This window comes from Sinocyclocheilus anshuiensis, unplaced genomic scaffold (genome assembly GCF_001515605.1).
Source record: "Sinocyclocheilus anshuiensis isolate Anshui unplaced genomic scaffold, SAMN03320099.WGS_v1.1 scaffold515, whole genome shotgun sequence".
NCBI classification, from domain to species: Eukaryota; Metazoa; Chordata; class Actinopteri; order Cypriniformes; family Cyprinidae; genus Sinocyclocheilus; species Sinocyclocheilus anshuiensis.
The window spans coordinates 206,057-215,443 of NW_015548243.1; the positions used below are offsets into that span (position 1 = coordinate 206,057).

Below are 9,387 nucleotides of genomic sequence, written 5' to 3' on the forward strand. Positions count from 1 at the left end.
TGTACCAGGACTTGACATCCATCCACGAACTCGACATCTCCACAGCTCGATCAAATGACTTTTGCACGTCTCCGGTGAGCGCCAGCAGCGGGAAACCCAAGCGCAAACGGGTGATCAGCAGCATCCAGCGCCAGGCAGCGAATATCCGCGAACGCAAACGGATGTTTAGCCTCAACGAGGCGTTTGACCGGCTGCGCAGGAAGGTTCCCAGCTTCGCCTACGAGAAGAGACTGTCACGGATAGAGACTCTGCGCCTGGCCATCGTCTACATCTCCTTTATGACGGACATACTCGAGAACAACTGAACTAATAGTCAGTGTTTCAGTCGTATTGTTTAGATGAACGTTTATCAAGGTATTTAAAGTTTATTATTGAAAAAAAATATTTCTCTGTCACTTTTGGCCTACCTTAATGGCGTGAGCTCTGTATGCTGCAATGATTGCTGGAGTTAATCATATTAAAATATGGACTGGAAAAGCATTTATGTAAGGCTGTAAAAATAAAAGTTTCAAAAGCCATTTTCGCACCTTTTTTTTCTTAAAGAACCTTGAACAGTTCTTAAAAGAACCGGGATGTGTGTGTGTGTGTGTGTGTGTGTGTGTGTGTGTGTGTGTGTGTGTGAAGATGTGTGTGAAGATCATTCTAAAAATCGATCATTCTTTTTTTCCACTATAAAGAACGTTATGTATAATAGAACGGTTATGGATGTTCAAGAACCATCGAGACAGTAATGAACCTTTATTTTTAAAAGCGTATCTGGCTTATTGGGATGGTTTAACAGCTGAAAGGTGAAGACTTCTGTAGGACATTATTTGACTTCTAATTCTGTTAGATATTGTGTAATCAGAATCCGTGTTGGAATAATGTTTTGCAAGTGGGCAGTTAAATTAAATCTCATCTGTAGAAGTTTGAAATACCCCAAAAAGTAATTTTCCATGCCCAGTAGTGGTGTTTTGGCCTATACAGTATAACGATATGTTAGAATTATATTTTTAAAAAATCCCCATGGGGTCTTTTAGGATTGGTTCCAAAAATGATACATTTACAACAGGAATTGTACATTAATTGTTGCATTTGTTTTGGATTTTGAGGTGGTTTACGTTATAATTATATTTGAAAAAAATAACATTAGTATCCTTTAGCATTGGTTCCAACTTATGATAGATTTCCAGCAGGAATTTTATATAAATTGTCTTATTTATTTTGGATTTCTGAGATGATGTTTGAGTGGTTTTGATGTATCTATTACAATAAACAAATATTTTTATAGCTGTAAATCAAACAAAGTATAGCCTATTTTACAAGAAAATGCTAACAGTTACTACTTCACGTTTTTTTATAGTCACGTTTTTGATAGTCGCTGTTTGTTTGTAACGGTTTGTGAAATGTAATTTTCAGTGAAAATTGTACACCAATTGTTTGTAGATATGTGGGTTTGTTTCAGGACTCTTGGCAGATCTCAATGGACACCTATTACAAGTAAACCAAGAACAGGTGCGTCGCCTGGACAAGCGGCTCCCAGAATGACTATGAACACTTTTGAATTAACCTCTCCATTTTTAAACAGAAAATACCAAGTCATTTTGATTCATTTATATATAAATTAAAATAAAACCTATTTATCTGTCATCAGTGTGTTTTGGGTGAATCTTGAAGTCACATCATCACAGATGTGAGCTGCGCATTTACGCACGATGGCACGCTTGGATAAGTTTCGCCAGTGCGCCCCCTTGCGGAATCTAAACCTTGGCTTTTTACACTCAAAGGGGAGCGTTTCCGCGGTCTTGCGACATTAGAAGCATTCTAGTGGTTTGAATTTGAATGTGCAATGCTGCTGTGTTATATAACATTTACAGAAACCTCAGTTTGTGCAGACAAAGGAGACGCTTTGGGTGTATGGGGAGCGTGTTTGTGTTGGACTGAAGCGGCCACACAGTTTGCGCGTCGTCTGCGCTTGGCGACCCGCTGCGTATGAAAACGCAGCAGAAGGAAACCTGACTCTGCAATAACACTAACGCAGACGTGCATTTCTGAACACGTTCAAATAAACAATGAGGTCTACTTAGCCAACCCAGATTCGCTCGTTTCTTTTTTACAGTGACTTGAGGTGGATTTCAGCCCGCTGGCTGAGACGAATGACAGTTCTTCACAACTGCCAGCGCGCAAATTGGCAGTAAATTATAGTAATACATTAACGGCATGATTAATGCTTTAAACGTAAAGCATCGCTACTGATCAAAGAAAACCTTAATTTGAAACTTTTTAAGAGCTTTTTAGAACATTTCCAGATCGCAAATCAAAGTCTCTCCGCTCATTCCAGAAACCACACTGAAATCTGAAAAGCCCGTTTTAATGATTACATATTAATCACTCTAATGGGTTGGCAAAATAGCCAAAAATTCAGTACAGAATGTTTCAGTATTTTATGAGATTACTTGACGGTTTTGACTATTTTTAGCGTTTGATGTGTTTTAAGAAATGCATTCAATGCAAAGTATTATATTCTAGTTTGCTTCTATTCTGTATTGCAGTTCAGACATCTGCAGACGACTATGAAGCTAAATATGTCATCAGTTCATCAGCTCATTTATAAAAATTAATCACCAGCCTACCATAAATTTGTCATCGCACGTTTCAATATTGAATGTTTCAGTATTTTAGTTGGATCACATTTATACGTTCACTGTTTTGACATGATGGATGTTTGATATCATTTTTAATATGTTTGGCAAAATGTTAAAATCCAAAAATAGATTCTATTCTATTCCGTATTTGGATTCCATAGAACGAACATGTCATCGGCGCGCACGTTGTGTTTCGTTTAAACGCAGCGCTGTGATTGGCTCAGATGTTCGCGTTAAAGAACGGCTTCTTGTAGAACGCAAACCTTTTGGATCGCGCTCCTCTCCCGCCTCTCCCCACTTGCGTCACCCGCGCTTCTCGTCCAATCGCAGGCCACCCCAAAAAGTTTGCGCGTTCCAGACTATAAGAGCCTCCAAACTTCCCTTCAAGTTTGAGAAACACCTCCGTGACGCACAAGAGGAGCAAGGGACCGAGGGAAACTATATTACTTGCGTTCTCCAAACATCAGAGGTGATGTTTGAGGGAGAACCGATGCAAGAGGAGCCCAGCTCCCCGGAGTCTCCAGTGGACAGTCTGGGGAACAGCGAGGAGGAGCCAGACAGGCGACAGCAGAAGCGCTGCAGCAGGAAAAGACGCCAGAGCAGGAAGAGCGGCGAGGACGCGGAGCAGCAACAGCGGCAGCGGCAGCGGCAGCCCTCAGTCTCTGGAGGACCTGCAGACGCAGCGCGTCATGGCGAACGTGCGTGAGCGTCAGAGGACTCAGTCTCTAAACGACGCGTTCGCGTCGCTGCGCAAAATCATCCCCACGTTACCCTCGGACAAGCTCAGCAAAATACAGACGCTCAAGCTCGCGGCTCGGTACATTGATTTCCTGTGCCAGGTCCTGCAGAGCGACGAGCTGGACTCCAAAATGTCCAGCTGCAGTTACGTGGCGCACGAGAGACTCAGTTACGCGTTTTCCGTCTGGAGAATGGAGGGCGCGTGGTCCATGTCAACATCCCACTAACGCACTGAAGCGCGCTTTCGGTGCAGCATGGTATGCGATGCAAAACTTCACAAGTCTCTCCGGATCGTGGACACATTCATTTGAAAAGCTTAAGACCTAAAAGCTCGTATTTTAATGTTTCACATTGTTTTGTGTGTGTGTGTTTTTTTTTAGACAAATATTACAGGGTTAATTCAGGATAATGGCAAAAAGTGACCCAATGTACCTGAATTCACCCCTGTATATTTATTTAGAAATAGAATTTGAGTAGATAGTGATGAGAAACCAAGTTTAAAAGCATCCCAGGATGCACCTTATGAAGCTCTTTGATAAATGTCCAAAGTGCATGAGCTGAAATCTATAAACATAAGAAGCTCCAATATAAAGGAGTTTTCATTGGAGTTTTCAGGTGTTTTAGTCACTAAATCATTCCCATACGTCATAATCTGTGCTGTGTTTTAATGATTTTAAAATAATGTCATAATGCATACTGAGCAGATGTGTCCAAACTTTTAACTGCTAACTTATGTTCCTCAAGAGCATTTTTATGCCTAAATGAATCTTTGTGCATTTTGTGTTTTCAAAGCATGGTTCTAAAGGCTACTTTTGTACTTAACATAGTTAATCGTTTAGAAATGTTTCTAATGTCCATGCAACCAAAGTTTGAGGGCTTTTGCAAACGTTATTTATTTTCTGGTATATAAAGGAGTTTTCATTGGAGTTTTCACGTGTTTTAGTCACTAAATCATTCCCATACGTCATAATCTGTGCTGTGTTTGAATGATTTTAAAATAATGTCATAATGCATACTGAGCAGATGTGTCCAAACTTTTAACTGCTAACTTATGTTCCTCAAGAGCATTTTTATGCCTAAATGAATCTTTGTGCATTTTGTGTTTTCAAAGCATGGTTCTAAAGGCTACTTTTGTACTTAACATAGTTAATCGTTTAGAAATGTTTCTAATGTCCATGCAACCAAAGTTTGAGGGCTTTTGCAAACGTTATTTATTTTCTGGTATACAAAAATCATTTTAAGGCTAAGAGGTCAGTTAAGTGCATATTATTATTATTATTATTAGATACATGTATACTAACTAGGCTATATTGCATCGTGTTATAGATTCTCGTGGATTTTTCAACACTTTCATCTTTGTTTCTTCAGATTTTCGGCCTTGAGAGGAGCTGAACTCACTGGAAGAGCGACACCAAACAATGGCGAACATAAGGATTATAAAGGGAAGGTTCTGGAGCGTCATGACGTCGTTGCGAGCACTTACAGTCGTGAACCAGGAATTTCAATCAGATCTGTGCTGTTGTGACGGTGAATGTGGAAAACATGTGCTTCTGACAGCAACCGGCGTCATATTTATTACAGAACGAATGAAGGAAATATGGAAGAAACTCGGCTCATAACACTTTCTTTGACTGGTCCTAGAAAAGACATTTATTTATTTATTATTGATTGTCACAATGCAGAATAGATCTGGTGTCTATGCAGTTTCTATTTTAAATACGATGTAAATATGTGTATATTTTCTGCAATAAAACATGGTTTGAAATGCACTTGTTTTAGCATGTTGTTATTGCAGTTTTATGCATTATGGATTTGAAAAGTACATGAAAACAAAATAAGTAAGCTTTTGCACATAAACAACTGCAATAATTACTCGATACGATTTTAAAAATGAAAAAAAAAGCCTGATTTGCCGTTTTTTATTACATTTATTTTTAAAAGATTAGTTCTAGAAGGAAAGACTTTCATCAGCACATTACTCAGCTCATTTAAATATTGCAGTTTTGTTTTTCTATCAAGATGCTGTTATGGAAAGTAAGGAAAGGAAAGCATTTGAAACTATATACCAATAAGCGTTTCTAAAATTAAAATTAAGAACGTTTATTCTAAACCAGAACTGATTCGTATTAAAATGACTATTTTTGTTTAGCAGTAGTGCTTTAAAAAAGCTAAACGAAATAAATGCAAAAACGCTTCTAATAACTGGACAAAATGGGTTACACAGAAATTATGTTTGCATGTTCTTTTCTACGATAACACACCAGGAAAAGAATAACATAATACAAAATAATTATTCCTGCAGTAATGAAGACATTTGTGTCGTTTTGCGCGGGTATTTTAACCCAAAAGGAGAGCATATGACAGGAGGTCTGCAAAAGCGTTTGTGAAGAATCATTTGAAGGTGGAACGGGCTCCAAACATGTATGGAATTCCCAGATGTCTATAAAATTAAGGGGTCAGGAAGCGGGACAAAACCAACATTTTACAATCAAGACTCTTGAACTGAATCAATAAATTAAAGGAATAATTAAGAATAGGCTAATCGAGCCCGGTCTCATGAAAATGCGTATAAATAGTACGCCAAATAAAAACGAAAACTCGTGGTACTGATACGAAATGTGAATCAATAGCACGATTTTCTGTTTGTATTTGGCGTGGTATTTATACGCAAAAATGGACTTTGGCGTGCATATGATACGCATGTGTTTGGCGTGCATATAATACGCAGTTTTCGCGTGCATATGATACGAAATTTGCTGGAGTGCATATGATACGCAGTTTTCGCGTACATCTGATACGCATCTACCCCACAACCCTAAACCTACCCACCGCGTAGCATATACACGCCAAAGTCCATTTTTGCGTATCAATACCACGAGTTTTCGTTTTTATTTGGCGTTCTATTTATACGCACTTTCAACGGGTTGAAAGTAAAATACTATAAAACCCATCGCGATCATCTCAGACAGCCGCTAGAAACCTGCAAATAATTTTTGCAGTATAGAATTGTAAGAAGTCTTGTTTTACGAGACCTATAAGCAGGGTGGGATTCGGGTTCAAAAGACGGAATCTGGCGTTCGTTTGTGCTGTCACTGATCTCTCCAAACGTTTGCATCGGGTTTTAAAATGCAGCCTCAATCCAGGAGTTTGGGGACTTTGGGCGAGAGCTCAGGCACCTGAATCAAACTTATTTCTACCAGATGTTGTTAATATTTTTCTTAACGTGGCGAGGGAGAGAGAGAGCTCAGGCGAGAGCTCAGGCACCTGAATCAAACTTATTTCTACCAGATGTTGTTAATATTTTTCTTAACGTCACGTGAATTATAGAACAGATGTTGAGTTGCACAGACCCGCCTTCACTGCACGCAGTCTGACACAAATATCCTTTAAGTTCGACTCGATGGGATAATGATGGGATAATAAACCTGGTTTTTGTGGAACGCGCGTGTGTGTTTTGAAATGCAGCAAATGGACGAGGAAAAGGCAAGGATTTGGGATCTCTGTTGCGGAGTATTGCAGGGATTTCATCATGCATTGAGGAAATACTTCTGGTAATTATTTCTCTAAAACTCTGCATCTGGACTCGGTTTGCACTCGGTGTGTCTCAAGTTGTCGGGTTGAACATGGATATACTGCGATTTTGTGTTTTGCCAATCTAGTGCTTTTCACTCAAATAAAGAAATATTAATTATAATTTCGAATACAATGCTCCTGTTTTTGTTTTAATTCATGCTCAGAAAACAAATAAAAATACCTTCACTGCAAAATCAAGCATGCATTATGACTGCAGTTTATTTAGGCCTTCTGCATGATCGTCAATGAAGTGTAAAAGCAGGGGTGAATCCAGTTAAACGATGTAACGAATGGCGATGTAAAAGCATCAGCTCTGACCTGCAGTGCAGTAAAGATTCACCATCTTCAAACGAGCATGTCCGTGTTGTGTTAAACTTGAGTCTGAAGCGGAGAAGCTCTCCCTTCTGTGGAACTGACTGCATGAGATTCCTGATACAGCATGCGCCTGCACAGCAGCTCTTTTATGTGTGTGACCTGATGGCTTTGACATCATGATTTAAAATCTAAAGGCCTTTAAAGACATTAATGCACCAGCATGAGTTCAAATTGTAGGTAGAAACCAATGCAAATAATGTGTAAAAAAAAAAAAAAGATTAGACCATGTCTAGTGTTTGCATGGGCCAAATTCTATATTTAAATGTATTTCCTACAAAAAACATGGCTTGACTGAACTAAACAGTAACATTTATATAATAAAAATGCATGTTAAACAAAATTGCACTGAAACCATGTCAACAAGTCAGAAGAAAACAGTAAAAATTAATTCTTTTCTGTTTGTTTTGTCACGCTTTGATGTGGAAAAATGACACTTTAACAGGTGTAATTTCTAGTAAATATATTAAATTAAAACCAAAGTCAAATTTTCCATTTCATATTTTTTATGGAATTAATCTAAAAAATCTGTTAATCAGCAATTCGGATATCTGCATGCTAAGATAGCATTTGTTATGCATAACAATTGAGGGGAAAAAAATAAGATTAGTTAAATTTCATCAAAAAAAAAAAACAGGTGTTTTTGTAGGAAAGAGGAAAACATTTGAGTTCATGGTGAAGTAAAATTAAAATGTCTGTTTTGAGACTCTTTTAATGCAACCATTAAAGTATTAGTTTATGTTATAGTTTTCCTAATCTTATAAACAACATTTTAGCATAATAATATTCTATGTCTCTGGGGTCCACACAATAAAGTCAAACTCAACAGAATTAGAGGGTTAAAACACAATATTCCTATACAGAGGAGATTCGGATCATATTTAAATGATTATGAGCAGCCAGATCTTGTGTGCCTGTTTTAATTGTGTCCAGAGATTCATCGCACTGCATTTCCTTCATATTCAATGCAGACGGAGAACTGCAGATCATTCAGCCACAGCAATATCAGATTGTGCTTGGAATGGCATTCCATCTTACTGTCTGCAGCATATATATTATGCACAGCATGGTCATTTTCTTTGCATGCGTTGGATTAATAAAAGCCCTGTCTGATATTCTACAAAGTTCTGCAATTAAAATGTGGCTTAGTTTTTTAGTAGGATGCAAAACATTAACATTACCACGTTTCAGAGACATTTGTTTTCTCTTTGACCATCGATTGTTTTGATGCAAACAAGCCTCCCAAATAAAAAACCCAGTGTTTAAATCTTAAAAATGCACAAACATGACCAACCAAGACATTTTATTGGTGTTAAAAGTCGTCCCACACAATAACAGGAATGCAAGACATTTTCAGAACTTGAGCAATATGAAAGCGTTGGCCGCATGTTGTTATGTGGTAGGCATATTTGATTCAGTGTTTTGAATTTACTGTGGTATAATGTATTTCAGATAAACCCGCCCCTAAACAACACATAAAAACGCAATGAAAATGTTTGGTTTCTTTACATGCCGGTCAACATAGTGGCTGTTCATGGCCAGAATAAGCTGCAAACGGAACCCAACTTTATGTTGCAAGTTAAAAAAATAAATAAGGATTTTGGTTAGTAAGCCAAAAGGTTGTAGGTTCAAACCCCAAAACGAGTGATTGTGCCTGTAGTAAAAAAAAAAAAAAGTTGTTTAAAGGGGTCATCGGATGCTGCATGCACTTTTACAAGCTGTTTGAACTGAAATGTGTGTTGGCAGTGTGTGTACACAACCACCCTATAATGATAAAAATCCACCCAGTGTTTTTTTTTAATTTACTAAAATCTTTACCCCTTTCTCAAATCGAGCCGATCTCAGATGCCTGTCTGTGTGACGTCACAAAAACAGGCCCCTCCCACGATAGTTTGATTGACAGTAGCGTTTCAGCACAGACTGGACTGGTGTCTTACTTTAGACCCGCCCTGAGTGACTGTCATCAGTCCGCCATTGTTTCACCGCTGGAGCAGATGTAGACAAGAATGACTCCTAACAAGCGATTGAGGTGTTCTGTTGTTGGATGTAATAATGAACATAGCAGTCGTCATTTACTCCC

General features: G+C 38.4%; 1 pseudogene; it reads left to right on the top strand.

Moving 5' to 3' along the window:
* Positions 1–2,956: 2,956 nt before the first annotated feature.
* LOC107655102 (twist-related protein-like) lies at positions 2,957–5,038 on the top strand (annotated as a pseudogene).
* Positions 5,039–9,387: the final 4,349 nt, after the last annotated feature.